The 23621-nt window shown below is 40.1% G+C and overlaps 1 protein-coding gene across 4 annotated transcripts in view; it reads right to left on the bottom strand.

Annotated features, from left to right (window-relative positions):
* CPQ (carboxypeptidase Q) overlaps positions 1-23621 on the bottom strand; it is a 462573-nt gene that overhangs the window by 405934 nt on the left and 33018 nt on the right. Inside the window, exon 2 of one of the 4 annotated variants that reach the window (XM_070222380.1) lies at positions 23299-23547. The exons of 2 other annotated variants lie outside the window; for them this stretch is intronic. The gene's annotated coding sequence lies outside the window, so the exon portion shown is untranslated. Of the gene's footprint in view, positions 1-1457; positions 1612-23298; positions 23548-23621 lie in introns of those variants that run through there. One more of the 4 variants, XM_070222381.1, reaches the window with a different exon arrangement.

Genomic DNA, 23621 nt, shown 5'->3' with positions numbered 1-23621 from the left:
ATTTGAGGAGGGTCTATAGAAAAGACTCTATGCACCACTCTGCCCCAGCCATCAAATCCATACCTGAAATCCTGAACATGCTTTGTCAACAGACGTATTAGTTGGGGTTTACAGGGGACTCCTTTTGAATACTCACATCAGGATAAAACGCTGAGTTCTACCATTGATTAGTCTCTCACATATACCTTCATCTGAGCTATTTTTAACAAATTCTTTCCTCAGACGACTCACTAACATTGAGGCACTAAACGATAAATAAAAACTTTCTTCAGAAGGGGAAATGCTGAAGGACAGACCTTGCAGGGGTTCTCTCAATGGGACACTGAGGACAAGTGAACTCCAACAGCAGACCCACATGGGGGCCCTGCTCAGCACCTGGATGTGAGTGGAAGTGTGCCAGATGGCAGGAAGATAATATGAGAAAGAGGCCACTGGAGAGACTGCTCACAATTTTGCCAGAAATTGCCTTGGTCTCAATTTCAAATTACAAAAAGAGATTTTATTGTCCCAAATAAACATTTTTTTTACTTTTTACTTCTTGGGAGTTTTTTTCCTAATCTGTCTGTTAAGATTGGAAATTAAATATACAGCTACAACATTAAAGTGGTGTAGCAACCAAACCCACACATTTTGGGTAATAATATGTGAATAAGATAATTTTTTTTTAAACTTTTAACAAACTAAGGGTAATCCACACTCAGCCCACCAAACAGTCTAACTGGCCAAAATACCTATCCTTGGGTGCTGTGTTCTTCCATTTATCTAGACACCAGAAAGAACAGAAAGCTTCTCTGGAGAGTTCTTCATTGTGAATGCTGAGGAAACTAAAGAGCATTTTTCATTCTGCAGAGGTCACAGGTGTGCAGAGAACACAATGTGGAAATTGATGCCAGCTTTGTGAAAGATAAACAGGAAATACCACGTATGGCCATGTTTAGACTTGAATCACTAGTTCAATGTCATTGAGACAGGGCCAAACCCAAAGGAGTTTTTCCTTTAAAAGATTTTAGATACTTTTTATTTGTGTATTCTACTAAACATTATTCAATTACAGATCATCTAACTTTGTAATTCCCCAAGCCTCTGAATTCTCTTCCATCATCTCCCTAAACACCTCTAGCCATTTCACTACTTACTAACGTCTGGGTGGGAAGAAGAAGGAGGTGTTAAATTCATATCAGTCAATTTTGGTTCTTATCAACACTATAAAATATTCACAATGGAAAAAGTGAGTTTTCTATAGTCTCTGAAAGTTTTGTTTAGCCATATCAGAATACCAAATTGGGAAAGAATATGTTCACGTTTTTTCATGCCTGCTTAAAATTCCACTGTCCTTTAAAAAAAATTTTTAAATCAAAAAAATCCTCCCTCATGAACCTGCATCTCTGGTCCACAGAGAACTCCTTCCCACCTTGACTCCCCAGCCCATCCACCACTACCACTATGGACCGTCTTACCACATTCATATAGTCATTCTCATGAAAATGGACTTGAGCCTGGTTCCTCTTCCATTGATTATCATAGTTTATCTGATATCTGACATCTGGCTTCTCCTTCAACATGCAGCAGTGAACAACTCCTCCACCACCCCATCTGGTCCTATGGTGCTGCAAGTCAATCAAGAATTTTAGATCTATCATGGGTAGAGGAAATCTGTGTCCATCCTACGATACAAGTACAATATGAAAGTAAATAAAGGTTCCCAGATTAAACCAAACCATCAATCCCATCCTAGAACAGACCTGAAAGCCTATGGTGGCCTCAAGGAAAGCTTGAACCAAGCAAAGGGCTAGCTTTTATTGAGAGTACACCAGCTTAGGTCCAACTTTAGTCTTCATTACAACTGGTTAGATAGCTATTATCTCTAATTAAGAGATAAAGGAACTGAGGGTGAGAGTTTAAGTATAATTGTCCAAAGTCACACAGTTAAAGGGTTAAAAGTGACAGACCCATGGTTCAAATCCAGGTCCAGATGGTTAAAATCCAGTAAACTCTAGATTGGTGATTTTTTCGAATAGTCCTCCTCTTTGGAGCTTAGTTCTATGAAGATGCTAGGGAGGAAATGAAAGAGTTTGGGAAAAGTGGGTAATGGAGGTGGCAAATGGTACCCAATGAGCAAGGCTTTAGGACTATCTCAACTAAAGAACCTCCACTTTTATCTTTTTTATGCATTGGGATTCCATAGTTTTAATGGAGGAGGGAGGAGAGAGTTGAATACATCTTTTTTAAAAACAAGGTTAATGTGTATACAGTTTGTTGCTCTACGTCAGTGGGTCTCAAATGTAGATACACACTGAATCACCTGGCGAGTCTTTAAAAATCCTGTTGCCATGGCCATACCTGAGACAAATTATATCAGAATTTTCACAGGTGGGAACCAGGCACCAGTAGTTTTTAAAGCTTCCCAAGCGATACCAATTTGCATTCAAGTTTCAGAACCCCTGCTCCAGTTTAAGAATACTAAGGATTGAGTTAGTCTTCCAAAACACCTTCAAGATCAGAAAAGATTTTATGGGCACACTGACTTACAGGCCCACAAGTGTTCTTGGGGAAGGAGAAAAGAGATGAACTGCCCCCCCTCGCTGTTTGCCACCCTGTACTAAGCTTCCTTATTTGGCTGTCTTCTTCCAAAATCTAATCTCCTAATGTCTGTCATCAGCTTCTCTCAAGGCATTTGATCCTCTGTAGTTGTCTGTTTCAAATTTGGGTTCTCTCTACCTGTAATAGAGATGAGTAGACTTCAGGAAGGGAGAACAAACTCAAGTTGTCAGGCCACTGGGAGTGTTCTATGACCTTCTCATAGCTTTAGTTTCCTTTCATTTTCCTGTCTCTTGGTTTTAACTTGTTTTATTCAGAATATGCTATTCAAAATATATATCCAATAGAATCATTATATCCTCAAGCTCTGTGCTATGGCCTGGCAAAGAGAAAAAAATGCCTGATTCTTTCTGAAAGGACTATGGCCTCACGTGTTTACATGAGTCTGCATCTGTCACCTCTGGCAGGGAGCAGGCATGGGAGCATGGAAAACTCCCACTGCCTTTGCGTTTATCTTCCTCATTGTCAGAGACCCTCTGTGTACAAGGTCTCCCAGCCATTGCCAATCTCCAGACCCAAGTCCATTTTCTTTTTTTCTTTCTTTTCTGAGGAAGACTCGCCCTGAGCTAATATCTTTGACAATCTTCTTTTTGCTTGAGGAAGATTCACCCCGAGCTAACATCTGTGCTAATATTCCTCTATTTTGTATGTGGGTTGGCGCCACAGCATGGCTGCCAACAAGTGGTGTAAGTCTGCACCCAGGAACCAAATTTGGGCCACCCAAGCAGAGCGTGCTGAACGTAACCACTTGGCCACGGGGCCAGCTCCCAGACCCAAGGCCATTTTCAATATCAAACGTAAAGCATCAAAACTCATCCTGAAAAATCAGACAAATCCAGAAGATGAGACATGGCAAAGGCCAATTGACTCATCTCTTCAACAAGTCAATGTCATGTGTTCACACAAACACACACACACACACAAAAGCAGGGGTAAGGAAGGATTGTTCTAAGCTATAAGAGGCTCAAGAGACATAACCAAATGAAATGCAGACTTTGATTAGATCCTGAACTGAACAAACCAGTTGCAAAGGACACTTTGGAGACAACTGGGAAATTTGAATATGTACCAAGTGTTAGATGATATTAAGGAACTAATAAGAGTGATAATAGTATGTGGTAATGCAAGAAATAGTCATTTTTTAGAGAAATATGAGGGGTGACTTAACACTAACAAAAAAACAAAAATGAGGCAAATATGGCAAAATGTTGACATTATTAAGTCCAGATTATGTGTATATGGACATTCATTATTATATTCTCATTAATTTTTTTGAAATTTTTCATAATAAAAAGTAATTTTAAAAATCTTTATCCTTGAGGGGCTGGCCCCGTGGCCGAGTGGTTAAGTTCGCGCGCTCCGCTGCAGGCGGCCCAGTGTTTCGTTGGTTCGAATCCTGGGCGCGGACATGGCACTGCTCATCAAACCACGCTGAGGCAGCGTCCCACATGCCACAACTAGAAGGACCCACAACGAAGAAGATACAACTATGTACCGGGGGGCTTTGGGGAGAAAAAGGAAAAAATAAAATCTTTAAAAAAAAAAATCTTTATCCTTGAAAAATAGATACAGCTAGAAAATATTGCCTTTCCTATAATGAAGACTTCCATAGGAAAACGCTCAGGAAATGTGAAACCAGGGTGTGCAAATATACTGAGTATGTAAGGTAGCCATAGGACAAGTGTCTACAATCCTTGGCCCACACACAACTCTCTCTGCCCTTTTACCCATCCTGCACAAGAACAGAGTTGTCTTATGGTACATGTGCATGCTTCACACCTAACAAGGAATTGCACAAGAGCTCTTTAGCATAGTCACAAAGTTCCAATTTGGCTGTGGAGGCACTCCACATCTATTAGCTGTAAGATTCCCCATCTCCTCCCAGACTTCTTGGAGGCCACTGGTTTCCACTGGTTATTTAAAACTTGCGTACCCAGTATTACATATGTTGGGAGATTGCCTGTGAGTCAAAATTTCTCCCTACATGTAGGTAATATAGGTTCAGACTCCATCCATAGATGACACCACTTATCACATCCAGTAGAACATGTGCTTTGAGTTCCTTTTTCCCCTGGTGATAAGTGATTTGCTTAGTCTCCAATCCAATCCTCCTTGGGCCTGAGACCAGACATTTGCCAGACCAGGCTAACTGAGCCAGGAGTCCCTCCTTGACCTAAGTTAATAGATCTGTATTGGAATCAGACACATGACCCTGTGCTCATTAGCACCGTGCTCTAATGACCTTCACTAGCTCAATCTTAAAGACCACATCCATAACCCCACACCTGGCAGACCAGAAGGGCTGGCTCCAAAAGTACCAGTGTCTGATACTAACTCAAGAACAGAGAAAACTCTGGATTTATGAAGTGCTTTGTTGGTTTGTCAACTTGCTACTGACCACATCCACGTTTAGAAAGTGCCAAATAATTCCAAGGAAAGCAAGGGTTTTCTGTTTCCAGAAGGCTCTGCCCAAAATGCTCAAAAGCCTAAAATCCACAAATCAAAAGGTAGTGAAAATTTCTAAGATGGTAGAAGGTTAAAGTCTTCTTTTTCTAAATAAAAAAACTGACTGCTCTTTAGTCCACCAGTCATTAGGATGAGAAAGGGATAAATCCAGCTTTTAATTAAACTGGGGCCACCTGATTCATATTAGAGCAAGATCAAGTAGAGAAACCCTAAAGTGTAAACAGGTTTGAGAGTCACTGCATAATACAATGCTGGCCTCTTGTCATATTCACTTTTTCAACAGTTAAAAAAGAAAATCCTTCCATATAACATTTCTCTTCTACTAAAATTATCAAAACAAGACAGGCCTCCCAAGCACCAGCATTTGGTAGAAGCACTTAAGGTGATGCAAAGGCTGGGTAATCAGACATTGCACTCCCTGCTCCCACTATCAGATCACTTGAAAGTCAAGGTTAACCTGCCAGTCGTTTCAATGAAGAGTCACCCCAGGGAGTGGGTGACACTCTGACAGGAACCTCCAGATGGGGACTGAGTGCAGGCAATAGCCAAAGCAAAAGGCAAAAAAGCAAAATCTTGAGGCAAAGGTCACAAATGAGTGACCTGTGGGCGGCATCCAGGTCAGATATATTTTGTTTGCTCTGAACTGTGCTTTTTCAAATATTAAATCAATTAGTGACATTAAAAGGTCAGGAGATTTCACATAAAAATTTTAATTTCTATTTTTTTCTGGAAAAATTAGAAGATCTGGGAACAGCCCCATGACAAGAGGCTACCCCATCATCAGATCACCATAATCCCACTTTTTCTTATGGTGTCACAGTAATCCTGGGATCCTGGGTCACTTATTAGTGGTCCCATCCTAGACCATATAAGCATTTTAATGTGTCACCCCTGGTTTAAGGATCCCTCAGCTGCCAAAGGTGAGAAAAGACCAGGGGTCTGGAAGTCAGTGAGCCTCGAGAGTTACCTTTCACAACATTCAGCTGCAAGTTAGGGATCTTGAAGCCAGAAAGCTAGGTGAGATGTAAAAGAACTGTCAGGACTCAAGTAGCTAGGAAAATCAAGATGGCAGCACCACAGAACACAGCAGTGAGACTAAATCCAAAGTGGCACTAAAGTGTTGTCATACCTTATGTCAGGAGTAGAAACTGCCACAAAATTCCGTCCTGCAGATGCCTTAAGCAGTGGTTTTCACTCCTCAAGGATACTACAAAGGTGCCCATATAGGGAGAGAGAGATGGGTAATAAAAGAGGGACTGAGTAGACAAGGATCCAAACCTAGCCCTCTCCACCCACAGCATCTCCCTTTATGTGTTTTATAAATTGAACTTCCTCCTAAGATTTCATTTGTTGAAAGGGTTCCATTGCTTAATACAAACAAAATAAGGGTAGGGGAGCTTAAATAAAAATATCCCATTAATAGGATAAGTTTGTCTAGATGTAGGAGTTCATAAAAGGATCACCTCATGTCAGGGAGATCAGGCCATTTACAACATTGTTATATTTCATTTAATTTGCATGACTGACATATTCTTGGAAAATTCTGTCAACTGAATATTTTAACATAAAATGAATTTTTAAAAATCAGTAGATTCTAATTTTAAAAGAAAGTGACTCTGAATTTTTTTATTTAAAAAAATAGCCATAGACAATATGTAAACAATGGGTTATGTTTCAATAAAAATTTATTTGCAAAAACAGACCACAAGCCAGATCTGGCTGTAGTTTGTCAACCCCTGCTATAGATATTTAAATCTTTCCTTCACGGTCTTTGGAAATGTAGCCTGGAGAAGTGAAGATTAAGGAACCACAATAGCTATACTGTATATCTGAAGAGGAGTCAAATGAAAAAGGCAATAAACATGATCTCTGGTTATTCATTCATTCATTCAATAAATATTAATAGAATACCTATCTATGCACTAGACATTGTACTAAGCACTATGGATACAGCACTGGACAAGACAGATAAAATCTCTGCCTTTATAGAGCTTATTACCTGTAAGAGTAAGGAGAAGAAATGGAACTGTTAAATAATTACACTAAGATAGTGGATGGAGCATAAAGCAGGGGGCTTAATCCTCGCATAGGCCTTTCAGGAAAAGCTAAATCAGTGCTGCAACCTAAAAAAAGAGCAAGCATTAGCCAAATAAGGAGGGGAGAGTGGGGATTCCAGACATAGGAAAATAAATGTGCAAAGGCAAGGAGACAAGTAACACCACTGCACATTTGATAAACTGGAAAAGATCAGTACGACATGTACAATGGTTCAAGATAGAGTAACACAAGCTAAGGTTGAAGAGGGAGATAGGAGACAAATCATAGAGGGAGGCCTGTGAGTCACTTTAAAGAGTTTGAACTTTATCCTAAGGGTAACAGAATGCCTAAGAAGGGTTTCAAACAGTGGAATGACAAGAAAACATTGTTGTTTTGGAAAGTTCACTCAGGAGGTTTTGTGGAGGCTGAAAGTAAGGAGACCAGGAGACCAGTTAAAAGGCTGTTATTATAATCCTAATAGGCTGATTATCACCTGTACTAGCTATAGATGGGGAGTGAAAGAAGTAGAGGGAGGACTTCTGCTTCCAACAGAATCCAGAGAGAATGGAGTTATTGGTAAGAACCAACACTCCCACTATAAATGGCCATAGAACCATAAAACTGTACAAAAATGGGCAACTATTTTCAGGCATTGGGACAGAGACAATATAAGACTGTGATCTCTGAGAGAAGGAAAACATAGAAGGTGACCCCAGTTGCCTGGCTCTTTGCCTAGGGACAACTTCCCAACCATAGTGTAGTGAGCTAGAATCCAAGCAGAACACAGCAGGCTCGCCAAATTAAGAAGGCACAGTCCTGAGTTTGAAGAGTTGGAATCTGCAAGGCAGGGCACCAGAACACCAGAAAGGCTTCACCTTAGGAATAGGGACCAGACCCTAGAACATGCGTTCTCAACAGGGATGTTATCATCAAAAGGGTGAAAATTAGTTCTAGGGGGGAGAAGAAGTGAAAAAAAATCTTAGATATTACACATCACATAAACAGTTATATAGTTATATCTATAATATTAAAACTTCACAGAAGAAGTGGGGAGTGGGAGTCAACAATTGGGGGGAAAAATGTCTAAAAAGTCTCCTTGGAGGGCAATGATGAAAAAAAATTGAGAAACGCTGCCCTACAAGTTATTCTAGACTTGCCCAAGAAATGCCTAAAACTAAGCCTTGACAAGATCTTCAGAGGAAAAAGAATTTGTAAGTTAAGTCCCAGTAAGTTAGAGAGTCTTAGGCAACACCTAGAGCTTTCCACGGAACCAGTCTAGCAAAGCATAATCCAAGCTTATCCAAGTTCAGGTGATCACTTGCCTTCTTAAAAAAAAATACTCATTAGAGGAAGATATTTTCAGAGGAAGATAACAGACCAAAGAATGTCTAAAATGTATCATCTACAATGTCTAGCATACAATCAAAAATTGATAGATCTGCAAAGAGAAAGGAAAATGTAATCCACAGTTAAGAAAAGGGTAATCAATAGAAACTGATTCCAAGATAGCCCAGGTGTTGGATTTACCAAAGACTAAAATAGTTATTATAAATATGTTCAAGGAATCAAGAAAAAATATGTTCAGAGAATCAAAGGAAAATATAGTCTTCATTAATAAATAAACAATAATTTCAGCAGAGAAATGGAAACTATTTTAAAAAAATTAAATCCTAGAACTAAAAAGTACAATAACTAAATGAAAGAAGTGGACAGATCTGAGAGATATTTTAGGAGTTATATATTTAGGATATTCAATAGTGGTGAATGGATATGAGGGATAAAGTAAAGAGAACTCCCAAAAATTTTGGTCAAACAACTGTATGGGTGGTAGGGCCATTTCTTGAGATAGCTAACACCAAAGGAAAAGTAGATTTACAAATGTTCATAAAGCCAAAACTAGAGGGCTACCGTGTGAAGATAATAAAGGGTTAGATGACAGGATGACATTAGAGGTATACAATATTGCAACTGATTTTTTTGCTAAGTAGGTAGTACCCTTCATAGGTACTTGACATAAACTAAATGAACTATAGAGTCTAGAGAAGAAAATAATACTCTATGGGATAGAAGATTAGACTAAGTATCATTTAAGTTCCCTTTTATAGTTAAATTTTCTATTGTTCCCAAATTATTAAGACTCCTGCACTGTGGGGAATAAAATATAGGTATAGGCTCAATAAATAATGTGAAAAAGATGCATGGGGGGGCGGCTGGTGGGGTAGCAGTTAAGTTCATGCACTCTGCTTTGGCAGCCTGGGGTTCACATGTTTGGATCCCAGGTGTGGACCTACACACCACTCATCAAGCCATGTTTTGGTGGTGTCCCACATACAAAATAGAGGAAGACTGGTGTAGATGTTAGCTCAGGGACAATTTTCCTCAAGCAAAAAGAGGAAGATTGGCAACAGATGTTAGCGTAGGGCCAATCTTCCTCACACACACACAAAAAAATACATAAGGCTGAATCTACTCTTTCACTAAATGGTTCCATATGTAGAAGATGATGTGGTAGGCAGAATAATGCCCCCCACCCAAGATATCCAACTCTTAACGCCCAAACTTATAAATACGTCAGATTACATGGCAAAGAGGACTTAAAGTTGCTAACCAGCTGACTTTAAGATAGGAAGATTATCCTGGATAACCCAGGTAGGCCCAATGGAATCACAAGGGTCTTTAAAAATGAGAGAGAGAAGTAGAAAAGGAGAGTCAGAGAGAGATATGACTATGGAAGAAAGGGACCGAGAGATGTAACATCACATAGAAATGGAGGAAAGGGGCCATGAACCAAGGAATGTTGGCAGCTGCTAAAAGCTAGAAAAGTCAAGAAAATGGATTCTCCCCTAGAGTCTTCAGAAAAGAAAACGGCCCTGCCAACGCCTTGATCGTAGCCCACTGAGACCTCTACCAGACTTCTAACCTACAGAGCTGTAAGATGATGAAATCGTACTGGTTAAGCCACTAAGTTTATGGTAATATTTTATAGAGCAGCAATAGAAAGCTATTACAATTATCTAGAACTGTGCTGTCTAATGTAGTAGCCACTATCTATCTGTGATTAAATTAATTAAAATGAAATAAAAATTAAAATTCAGTTCCCTAGTCACAATAGCAACATTTCCAGTGCTCACTAGTCACCTATGGCTAGTGGCCACTGTACGGGACAGTACAGACAAGCACTTCTATGATCACAGAAATTTCTATTGGACAGTGCTGATCTCTTCAGTGTCTCTCCTCAATTATGCTTTAAGGCTATAACTTTGTACAGAGTTATTTTTAAAACTATACATTTCCTTTTTTTCCTAGATCAAAAGTAAAAGCTCTATGTTTCCAGGAGAAAATAAATAAAATGCCACAGATATAACTAAGTCAAAGAGGTTCTGGGCCCATTATAGGAAAGGAAATGCCATTCTGACTGTGTTGAGTCAAGCTGTGGGCTTTGCAGAAGATATTTTCATTGAGCTCAAAGGCTTTTTACTTCAGTTTTCTTCTATTTTTGTGGCTATTCCAGAAGGTTATGATTGTAAGAAATAGGAAAATTGAATAGCAAGACCATTATTGCAATTTAAAATTTGCAAAAATATAAAAGGATGCAAGTAATGACTATTGAATAAAATAATCAAAATCATTTCCTCCTCTATAACTTTTCTGGGGTTTATCATAGTACTAACATAACGAAACCTGAAGATATAAAGCAGTTAGTGTCAATGAATAAGGTCATGTTATTCATAATTATACTACTGCTGATGAATCATAACTTCTCATTTTAACATTAAGCTGTCATTTTAAATGTATGCCTTCAAATGTTTTAAAAATTGGTCTTCACTCATGTAGACAGAACTTCGTATGCACTTTGATTTGAAACCAGTGAAATTTATTTTGTTGAAAGTCTCTCTCCACCTTAGCCCCTATTCAACCTAGGGTTAAACACGTTAAACCCTATTTCTCTCCATGCACTCACCCCAAATTCTCAAGAGCTAGTCCTGATCTTCTCCAACCACATGCTTCTCCCCAAAGCTAATAAAATTTCCAGTCATCCAAGTCACTTGGAGATGAGAAATACAACAGGCAGCACAAAAGATAACAGACACAAGCTGAAAAACACATACCTGACTTAACAAAACAGTCATTGTTCAAAACCACGGACTTAAGAAAAATTCCACAGGTCAAGAACAAACAGTAAGTCTTGAAAAAAGAAAATTTGGGCAGCAAAGATCATGAATTAAAGCAGAGACCAGGCAACAAGTCCTGGATCACCAGCTGACAGCAAAGCTTCAATGTTACTGCTGTTTGCTTCAGTCCAGGAAAAAGAACCAATTCCCAAATCCCAGCAGGAATGAGGAGTGGCGGGGAGGAGAAAAAGGCCCATTGACCTTCACACACTGGTCACACTATCATCAGATCCAATACTAAAGAGAATACAGAAACCTCATCAAAGGTAAAAATTATACGAGATGGAATAATGTATTTCAGAATGGAAAATGGAGGAGAGGGTTGCTAATAATACAAAAATATTGTATTAAATCCTAAGTAAAAATATGCCTATAATCATGAAACATGGCACTGGGATTCTTTGGGACAGGAAAAAGAGGGTTTGAGATAAAGTTAGGGGAAGTGGCAGTAGATAGTCAAAAGGGAGAAGGAAAAGGCCTACTAGGAGACCTGAGCAGACTAAGCTCCAAACTGGTGAGGTGGACACCAAATTTTCTGCTGCAGCAGCTTCTAGGAATAACTTCTAGCAGCCACAGGTCTCAGGGTAGGATCAAAGACACTACAAATGAAGAATGTAGACTCCTCTGCCCCTCAGAAAGTATCCCATCTGCTTGTTGATACCTGAAAGTCATCATTTCACAGGTATAGACAAAAGGCTTAAAATAAAGTGTCCATGGTTTCTCACACAGAGAAGCTATGCAAGGAAAACTCTGCTTTCTGTTCTTGCTCATCCTTCCTAAGGAAGATCTTTATTCCCACTCAAACACAGACAAATCCATGCCTACTAAGCAGTCAGCATGCTAGGTGCTGGGGTTTCAAGAATGATTTTAAAACACAAAGTTCCTGCTTCTAAAGACAATAAAAGGAAGAGACAAGAAAATTTATGATTAAAATATGGTAAATTGAGTTCTATTAAAGAGACATGCTCAAGGTGGATGAAATTATCTTTGGACAACTGACAACAAAACTATTTAGAGAGGCCATAGAAACAAGCATAAATAATTCAGCCTCCTCTGTTTTTACGATTCTCCCTTGTTCATCCTTCCTTATCAAGTCTTTAAAAGTTGAAGTTCCTCAAGGCTCAGACTGAATGAAATACTCCTTTTTTCTTAGTTCTATACTCTCTCCCTATACCATTCCATCAGTAACATTGACTTCAAATACTATCTACAACGCTGTCACTCAAATGTGTATATTCATCTCAGACCTCTTCTCTGAACCTAAAAATAAGTATATCCAATTGCTTAATTGACATCTCCAACTGGATGTTTTACAGGTTCTTCAACTTCAAGATTTCCAACACTGAACACCAGATCTTCAAGACCATAAACGGTCACACCATCCACTCAGTGGTCCCCCTCCATTCCATAGAGCAGCAAGGTTGATTTCCTCTTTACAGTTCTTCAATTGCTTCCCACTGATCATAGGATAAAACTTCAAATCCCTACACAGTCTCCTAATGCTTGAATGTCCTGCCCTTTCCAACCTCTGTAGGTTCATCGCATTCAGTCCCCTACCCCTGAACTCCAGACAGGTTGACTTTATCTCACATATTCCAATGTGCCATTCTTTGTCCTGATCCCTCTGGCCTGAAATATATCCTCCTTACTCCCTTCAGTTGATTCTTAGTTCTTCAGGGTTTGATTTAATCAGTACATCCTTAAAGACACATTCCTTATTCCCCACACTAAGTCAAAATCTCTAGAAATACAGTTCATAGCATTACAATAATTACACTTAAATAAGGACAAACATTTACCAAGCACACACTATTGGACCAAACACTATAGGCGATGGAGATTCAGCAACAGAAAAGACAGACATGTTCTCTACTCTCTTGCAGTTACATACTTGTTGTGGGGAGAGACAGACAATAAGCAGACAGACAAAAAAGCAAGATAATTTCAGATAATAATAGGTAACATGAGGACGATAAAACAGCTGATGTCATAAAGAGTGGTTGGGTCTGGAACAGGGCCAAGGGGGAAAGTACTGCCTAAGATGGATTGTTCAAAGTCTGCTTTTCCTGAAGGAATATAAGCTTCAAAGGAGAGGCTTTGTCTTACTGTTATATCCCAAGAACCTGGGATATAACAGGTGCTCAATGAACATTTAAGGAATAGATGTATGAAAGATACTGCTTTCTAAATAGGACTATTTTCCAAAATGTAAAAGAACAGGTGCAATCTCAAGAAAGTCACATTTTTATATTACAAATTACATCACCAGTATATTTTCAAAATACTTGTTGAATAGATGAATAAATGAAACAAAAATATCCACTTCCATGGGTCCCGGTCCCCAGGCCCCCAGGTATAAATAAAGTCCTTCAAGGATCAGAATCCCATTACATAATCTACCTCTCCAAGTCCTTGATTCTTGACCTCTTATCTCCACTACAGGCAAACAGACTATAGGGTACCCACACAAGTTGCTGATAACCTCTTTGTTTATCAAAGTGCTCTTGGTAAGTCAATAGTGCACTCTTATCCAAGACAGATGGTCCTTAACCTTACCAGTGAGGAGTAAGGGAAACAAACAATCCATACAGCAAACTATGTAAAATTCCATTCAGAAAATCCCAAAAGTGAGTGCTCAACAGATAGTATGTAATCAACTAGAAGGCAACTTGGAAAAACTTGTTTGTTATAAAGATTTCATGCCTTACTTAAAAGAAAGAAAACATTGATTCCCAGGCCCATTCATGTATTTCTTAAGATACAGAATGCTAAACTAGGTTATCTTGTAGGTTTGAAGCATTCATTTACTCACTCATTCATCAGTAAGCATTTACTGAGCACTGACTACTAGCCAGGCACCATGTAAGACACTATGTATGGAATTTTACAAACTAAGGAAAGAAAACTCGTGTAGCGGCAATGCTTAGCAAAATGACCACGTTGCTTGGGAAGACGGCTGGATATCTAACCAAACTTAGATGGCAGGAGATATTTGCTATCATCTTTGCTATAAAAACATATATAGCCAAGTCTCATTATTCATGGTAGTTATGTTCTGTAAAGTCACCACAGATACTGAATTAGAGAATACTGAACCATGGCTCCTAGGGAAATACAGGGTCAGGTTCTTGAGAACCTCTGGTCGCAACATTTTTGTCAACCTATCAATACATAATCCTGCTGTATATGTGTCTCTTTTAAAGAAACCATATTTAATATCTATTGATTCACTAACAATGAACTTCCAGTGAACAGCACTATGACTCATGCCTGAGCAAACCTTATCTAATACATGTACTTTCTCTGTAAGGCACATCACAGCCTCTTGTACTTAAGAACACTAGACCGCACTTCAGCACTACACTTGAGAGTCACTTTAAATAGTGTAATCACCTCCAAAAAAGCTCAAAAATATGAAAAATGTGTCACTAAATAAACCATGGAAAAGACATTTGTCTATAGTATGAGTGAAGAGAGAAAGAACAGAAGAGAAGAAATGAAGAAAAGAGAAAAGAAAAAGAAGATATAATTCCTGGGTTTGAAACCTGGCTCTACCACTTAGTAGCTGTGCGTTCTTAGGAAAGTTATTTTATGGTTCCATGCCTCAGTTTCCCCTTCTCTGAAATGAAGATACTACTTCATGGGTTTGTAGTGAAGATTAAAAGAGTTAATACAAATACAGTGTTTGGTGCAGTGCCTGGCACATAGTAAGCACTATGTAAGTGTTAGCTATCAAAATAAACAAACATTAAGCAATGGGCCATTATCTTAAACTTTCAGTAAAAATCTGTGATGGGTACCGAATGGGTATTCAGTAGCTGCTGCTTTCTTTTACCTTTCTCCCTCTTCTCCCTTTCCTTCCCCACCCCTCTTCTTCTTCCTCATTGCCTCCTTCTTTCCTATACCTCAGACTCCCTGGAGGCCCAGACAGGATGATGGGAGGTCCCCGCCCTCAAAGAGTTTGCTGACCTAGAGGCAAGAACCTCTCATTCCAGAATTAAGATGGCACTTCCTTCAAGTGCAGACTGGACAGCTTCTGGAATGAACCCCTCCCTGCTGTACACCCAACGGCTGCTGCCAAGGACAAACCAACCATCTGCAAGCAGAAGGAGACTTCTGAAGCTCTGCAACAACTGCCCCTTTCCATGCCAGCATGGGACTAGACAGTCACCATCTTGCCAGCAAGACTTCAGTTTTCAGTGGGTCACCAAAGAAGTGAGGCTCAGACAAAGTAAAGAGAGAGAGATGAGGAGTCAGATGAGAACTGACAATGCCAAAGCTGGGGCCTTTTCAAAGCAAACATCCCACATGCATATTCTAACTGGAAGATGTGGAGAGGAAGTTTGGGCCAGAGCCCATGAGAAGGGAAGAGATACAATGGCCACTGCACAAACAAAAGTTCCTTAGGTTGGGGATGGGGAAGGGGTTGGGAGCAGAGACACTTAAGCCAGCCCCGAGTGGCAGAGCTTTAGCTGACAAAATGAAAATCCTCTCCTGCCAAGGTTGCCAAGGAACGCACTCACAAGGCCAAGAGTATGTTATTCAGAAGGTCTTCCAAGTGAAATGTGTGTGGCACATTTTGAGGCTGGCAGAAGCCCTGCCTCAGATCTTCTCTTTGGAGCTTCCTCATCTTTCTGATCAGGACAAGAGGCCCTTTTTCATGGTTTTCATAGTATTTGCTTCCAGTTAGATACATTTAAACTTCCAAATTAAGCTGAAAAATGCTTTGAAAATATACTGTCTTCATTGATAAAGATAGTTTGGGATATAGAAAACAGCAAATACTTATCAGATTTGACATATCTAACGACTACAAACTACATTTGATAGCTACATTGGCCATTAGTCCTTGTATTATCAGATCTGTCTCCAATTACAATAATCACTCCCCCTTTCAAGGATCTATGCTGCAGGCATCACACTAGACACTTCCTGAATTTATTTCATTTAATCTTCCCCCAAATCCCTAGGAGGTTGATGTTATAAGCCTTCCCCATTCTACAGCTAAGAAAGCTGTGTGGAAAGTAATTTGCCAAAAATCATGAGGAAAGTAAGTGGCTGAGCAAGGACCCAAACCCAAGTCAGTCTGACTTTAATATCTATATTCTTTCTACTACATTGTATATAACCAGGTAATTGTATAGTCTGAACTCAATGGAATACAAACTTGAAATGGTTTTATTTACTCCAGTGTCTCCTGCCAGTTATGTTACAATGAATTATACTTTACTGTCTCTTAACAATATCTGGGCAGATTCCACAACTTTCCAATCACTTTCAGTTATTAGAAGAGTCTCATTCCAGTGTTTAAGACTCACACTTATTTATTTTTTAAATTCCAGTTTCACATCCAGTTTAAAGGACTTCTTCCGTCTCCCCAGAGCCAGAACAGCTTCAGGCCAGGACTTAGAGACAGCAGGGACCCTAGTCTGCTCTTCTCCTCTCCCCACCCTTCGGGTAGAGAGGAAATGTGCTCAATGCCCAGTGTAGCTTCCCCCTCTTCCATCTTCTAGGCCTTAAGTCTGCTAGTTCGTTGGAGCAGGGAGGGTGAAGTCTGAGAGGTGACAGGGGTTGACTTATCAGACCTGCTGTCTGTGAGAGGTGGGGAGCTATTTGCATTTCCTCTCTAGCTGGGTCTGATTCTCTCTGCTGCTCATGGTCTTCACTAACTTGGCGATTTCTATCTAGAAGGTGCATGTGGTTTACTTGGAGAGATGCTCTGCTTCACTCTATCTCTGTCCATGACTGAGAATGCCCTCAGAGCAGGTGGCAACTGTGTTTCCATCTTGTCTCTCATAGTGGTCTATGCCCCCAACCATCTCACCAAATGGGGCATCTCCTAACTAGACGTCACCCAAACAGTCTCAAAACTCATGCCTCCCATTCTGCATTCTATGCTTCTTCTATGGAGCCATAGGAACCATGAAAACTCTCTTCCAGGCCTTCCATGTAGGGTGGGGGATCTCCTCTTTCCTCTCAGACATCTTACCCTACAGTCCCTTCTCTATTGGCTTTGATGGATTATCAGAACCAAGCAAGAAGCAGACACCAATTTCCAAGTTCACATATGTGGCAACACATCAGGGACCCATGTCAGTCTCTCTCCTTCCTTCACCACTCTTAGCTTCACTCCATGCTAATGACTGGACCAAGCAGGACCTCTGCTGCCTCCTCTCATCCAACATCTAGCCAAGAGTGAGAAGTCAGTCTCCTGTGACACCCTAGGCTCTTGTCCAGCAGTCCACCCTTCATGGAGCTTTGAGGTAAGCAGGAAGGCCTTGTGGGAAGAGAGGGAAACATTGTACCATTTGGACATTTGGTCAGCAACTCACAACTGTAACAATGTCTTCTTTTTCCTCTCTATCCCATATCTTCTTTTATCAGTTGGGAAGGTATGGGGGAGAAGTGGGGTGATAGTTTGGAATAGTAAGAACAGTTTGGCTACCTCTTACTGAGCCCTGGGGGAAGTGTCTGACCCCAATTATCTTCAGGTCACTTTAAAATAGGGGGTGCTTGATGCCTCTTTGGCCTCATCTTGAGCCCCAGTCACCAAGTCCAAGGTAACAGGAAAGTTCCTCTCAATACATTGCAACATATTTGTCCAATTGCCCCATAAGTACCATGTCTTTCAAATTTTGGGTGAACTTAGTGGAGTACAAAAACGAAGCTGTGATAATTTCAAAAGATGTTGAAAGTCTAGTACTCGGTGAAAAACACATTTTAATTTTGTCAATTTGTCAGTGGAGTCAGAAGAATATCACTCAAATTGAAACTGATGAAGAGAAATGTCCCTACTGTCCATGGAAAGTGGCAGTTCCAAATAAAAGCCAGCCATCAAAAAGCCAAATTGGCCACACAAAAGGCTTCCTTGGCCCTCATTTACCAGGGGTGGCATACTGGTGGCCAGGGGCCAAAAATTGCCAACAGGCATTTGTTTGAGCCACACAGCATTTTTTAAAATTTGAAATAATCACAAATTCATCAGACAGTTTCATGCAAAACTCCATATTTCCCACTCTACTTGGAATATGGATGAAGGGCAACACCGGCCATGCCTGCCTCCCCACACAGTGACAGATGCAGAAGCTGAGTGGAGGCTTTCCCCTGTAGCCTGGGAAGGAACTTGCCAGTTCGTTACCAGCGCTCTTCATTCATCTGTGCTATCCTGGCCCCCATAGATATTCGTTTGTTATCCCTGTTGTAGCACTTCTCCTTTGCCCACTCCCTCTGCAAATGCTTTTTTTTTTTTCCTCAATTATTCTTGCATCAAAACTTTATAATCAAATAAGTTCTACTCATATTTTCCCTTAATATCTTCCTCAGTCTCTATTCTCTGCCAGAATTTCTATCTCCCAAGAGTTTAAACCTCTCCTGTACAGAGAGCACAGAAGACCCTGACTCCATACTTTGCTGGTTGCAGGGGCGTCAAGGCTCTACTCTCCCCTTCTCTGGTGTTCTAGCTCACAGAACCACCTACTAAAGGAGATATCCAGAGGAAGAATGTCCCTTCTCCTGCCAAATAAACCCAGCCCTACTTGTGCCCTGGGTCCAGATCCTATCCGCCTTCTCCAATATCATGGCCCTGCTCACTCTTACATCTAACCTGCCTCCTTCCACTCTCTCACCTAGTGTGTACAAATCTTCCGTGCCCGGTAACAGAGTTACTTGACTGGACTGCCTGTTCAACTTACTATTCATTATCTTCCTTCCATTAACTACCACATTTTTCAATATGGCTGCATTTCCTCACCACTCTCCTCTTCCTGAATTCTCTGCAATGTGACTTTCCATGCTTTCCAACCAACCACACACTCACAGTGCTGATATGTGTTATTAAAGATCAGGAATGCCAAGTTTCCAAAAGGCCCTTCTCCTTGACTTCTCTGAGCTATATGGTTTTATGGGTCAAGCCATGCTTCTCAAAATTTTTGCCCCAGTGACATGAATCTATCCCGGATCTCCCACCTCTGATGGCTCCTTCTCGTGTTCTTAACAGGTTCTTCTCTGTCTCCTTCCTTCCCTCAATCCACTTTTTTTTAACCTTGTTTAGGCCAAGTCTCACTACTAAATGAACAGCAATCCTAACTGTGGAGTATGGTAAATACTCACAGGCTATGGAAGGCTCACCCATTATTAAGAATTACAGCTTTATTCAGGATATTCCTATCATTCATTTACAAGCAAGTCTGCAATCTTATACTTCTACTGAAAGCCTACAGCAATCCAGCCAGACCAGACCATTCATTTGATGTTTAAAGCTTGTCCTAGGTTCATTCCTGCCTTTATCATTGTCATTCTTACTACTGGAATGTCTTCTTTCTCAATCGTATTGCACCTAGCTCTTAAGATTCAGCTCAAGATCCATTTCCCAGAGACAACTCCAACCACAGAGACATTGCCCTTATCCAAAATTAAAGGACTTATTAATAGTATCACTGTCTTGCAGTTAATCATATGTAATTGTGTGTTTTAATAAAGCCCAGCTCCTTCACTGGTTTCCAAAGGAAACCCACTGAAAAATTTTCATTGTGATTTCTATGATTTTACTGATATTTGTAGAGTAATGAGAAAGGGTCACATTGCACAGAACACAGCATTTCACATGAAAAAAATCCCCATTTTGCTTGCCTTTCCATGAAAGCCACCTCTCATACCCCTGTCAATGACCCTCTTAACCCTCCTGGATTTTAAGTTCCTTCCTTCAGAAACCTGAGGACCAGTCAAGCCTTGGAGGCTAAGTCCTATCCAATCTTATCAAAGCATCATCTCAAGAAACACATTTTTCCTAGCAGAGGAATTCTCATACCAGTTACCAAGATTACTCTACTTTGTTTTTTAACTTACATTATTGTTCAAATGTAGTTCTTGAGTCCTCAATTAAATTATAAACACCTTGAGGAATACTAGTAATACCAATAACAGCAGTATAGTCAATACTCTGAAACCCCCAGAACAGCGTTATTCACAAAGTCTGTAAACATTTCTTGAATGTACAAAGGAGGTGACACAAAAAGAAACATCAGTATAGCAGATTGAATGGTGGTCCCCCAAAATTTTTGTATACATTCTGCCCCCAGAACGTATAAGTGAGACCTTATTTGGAAAAAGGGCCTTTGCAGGTATAATTAGGTTAGGGATTTTGAGATGACATCAACCTGGATTACCTGATGGGCCGTAAATTTAATGTGTTCTTATGAGACTGAAGAGAACACAGAACACAAAGGAGAAGGCCATAAAAAGATGGATATAGAGGGGCTGGCCCCATGGCTGAGTGGTGAAGTTCGTGCACTCCACTGCCATGGCCCGGGGTTCCCTGGTTCAGATCCTGGGCATGGACCTACAGGCCGCTCATCAAACCATGCTGTGGCAGCGTCCCACATAGAAGAACTAGAATGACCTACAACCAGGATACACAACTATGTACTGGAGCTTTGGGGAGAAAAAAAGAGAAAGATTGGCAACACATGTTAGCTCAGAGTCCATCTTCAAAAAAAAAAACGATAGATGTAGAGTGTAGAGACTGGGAGTTATGCAGCCACAAGCCAAGGAATGCCTGGTGCCACTAGAAGCTGGTAGAGGCAAGAGGATTCTCCTCTAGAGCCTCCGGAGGACGCGCAGCCCTGCAGATACCTTGATTTTGGACTTCTGCCCTCCAGAATCATGAAGGAATAAATTTCTGTTATTTTAAGTTACCAACTTTGTGGTACTTTGTTATGGCAGCTCTAGGAAACTAATACAACCAGCTTCTGTAGATTTGTTCTTCCATTAGGAAAATATTCCCCAAGAGGCGATTATATACAAAACAGACACTTTAGACATTTTAATATGTAAAGACGTCTTACACACGGATGTTGCCTTGGAGAAGTTCATATTCCTAAAACAATTCTGGTTACCTCCTGGATTTGGGGGTCTCAGTTGCTAGCAGGACATTTTATTTTGCGTTTCATAAAAGACCACAGATGTAGTCATATCTTTATATCATGAGCACAGGAAGTCACAATGTAGCTCTAGAAACACAGGTGGGGAGAGGACTCTAAGCCAGCCTTTCCTAATTCCTGCAATTATCAGGAAAGACCATGAGAGTCTGAACAAGTTAACAACTACAGCATCCAAAAGAGCTGGGCACACATCACTCCCCCTGCATTAGACATGTAAACCTTGTGTCACAGTTCAAATGGGGTTGCAGGAAGATGTCAAAAAAGAGCACCTGTGGCTACAGATCTGAGACAAAACCAGCAGAGGACAGTTCTCCAAAGTGTCACACACTGATAGGAAAAACTAACCACCCCTTGTTTGGGATAATGATAGTAGGTGTATGAGCTGCCAGCAGATTTCCTGGACCAAACTTGGCACAAAAGAAAGCAGGCAGCTGGGAATGAATAACAAATCACATGTACAAGCCATATTTTCAGAAAGCTGAAGGCAAAGGAGTGAAGATGAAAGTAAAAGCTAAAAAAACCGTACTCACACACAAAAGGACATAAGGACAGTTGTTAGCCTGGAGCACAGCATTGGTCCCCCTCCCCTACAAACTTTGAACAAATAGCTGATCCAAAAAGAACATGCCTCATTTAAAGATGACTATAAAAAAGAGAAAGTAAATTATACAAAAGCCACAAAAGGAGAAAAAAAAAAGAAGAAGAACAGGGAAAAAAAAGGTGGCACACAAAATTATTGCCACAGCACAGATAAAAATTGTGGGCAAGTATAACACCATGAAACCAAAACTAAGCAAATGCCTCTATAAAACAAAAATTCAATGTAAATATACAAGTGTTCAAGTAAAATAAAGCAAGGCAATAGAAAAAGATGCCTGGGTATTGGCAGGGTTCATAAATAGAAGAGAAAAATAAAACCATCAGAGAAATGAAAATCATTATTAGAAAGAGCCCACGAGACTAAATACTGCTGAAAACAAAGTAAGGATCATAAAGGACACAAAAGAGAAAAGTGAGCAGAACGAAATTTAAATGACTGAGTTAAAAATGAGTATAGCAAAAATAAAATTTTTTTAAAAATGATCACAGCAAAAATGATACATATGAAGTCACAAAATGGAATCAAACATATGCATAACTAGTGTCCCCAAAGAACATAATCTAAACAATGGAAAAGGATTCAGTCTACTTTTTTTTCCCTGCCTAGAGAAAAATCCTCAACGAAATACATTAAGACCAAGTATTTTATATCCAGTAAGACAGTTGTTGGAGTATAATGACACCTGATAAACATTTTTTGAGCATGAAAGAACTGAAGAATTTGGTTCCCTCCCTCGCCTTCAGCATCCCAGGAAGAAACTGGTAGTACATTAACTTCAGCTGATCAAGAAAAGTATGAAAAAACTCTGGCAAAAATAACAAATAGTAGAACTGAATTCACTATACTAGACCAAAACAAATATAGAGATCATAATCAGAGGACAGAATGAATATTTTATAAGGCTGACATGTAGCAATGCATAATTAACAAAAGTTGCGAGAACAAGGGGGTAAGAAAGTTGGTGGTAATATACTTCTGCTGATTTCCTTATCTGATAGAGGCAAGGGTAGCAGACACCAGCGGGGGCCTACATAAATCCTTCCCTGCTTCTTCGTTGGTAGAGCTGGGAGGGGGTTCTCCTCAGCTCCACAGCATGATGCTTGATTAGTCTAAGCCAGTCTTGGTAAATCTATTTCCTTTAACAATAATTGGTTTTAGCATGAACATGTGATTCAACTCTAGCCAATGAAACATGAGGGGACCTTTGTTTCCTTGTTCTTATGAAGAAAAGTGAGAAGAAGGCAAAACAGCACTTTCTTCCGTCTCCTGCCACACCTACACAGCAAATTCATGCCTGTAAATGGAACTAAGAGACAACCATGAAGACAAAAAGCCTACATGCTGAGGATGGCAAAGTGGGAAGATGGAAAAACCTGGGTCCTGATGACATTGTTGAGATACTAACTATCCTACCTCTGGACTTCTTGTTAGTGAGATAGCAAATGTATTGATTAAGCAACCATTAGATGGGTTTTGAGTTACTTACTGATGAAAACGTTCTAACTGATATACTAGAGGTCAAAAGAGATCATTTAAAACTGATAAGTCCACTTCTCGGCAGCCCGGAGTTCGCCGCTTCGGATCCCAGGTGCGGACATGGCACCACTTGGCACGCCATGCTGTGGTAGTCGTCCCACGTATAAAGTAGAGGAAGATGGGCACGATGTTAGCTCAGGGCTAGTCTTCCTCAGCAAAAAGAGGAAGATTGGCAGTAGTTGGCTCAGGGCTAATCTTCCTTAAAAAAAAAAAAACTGATAAGTCAAGCATTAGAATTACAGGTATATTTAAATGCAAAGAGATACACACAAA

This window comes from Equus caballus, chromosome 9 (assembly GCF_041296265.1).
Source record: "Equus caballus isolate H_3958 breed thoroughbred chromosome 9, TB-T2T, whole genome shotgun sequence".
In the NCBI taxonomy this organism is placed as follows: Eukaryota; Metazoa; Chordata; class Mammalia; order Perissodactyla; family Equidae; genus Equus; species Equus caballus.
This window is presented reverse-complemented; position numbering and strand designations above follow the sequence as displayed.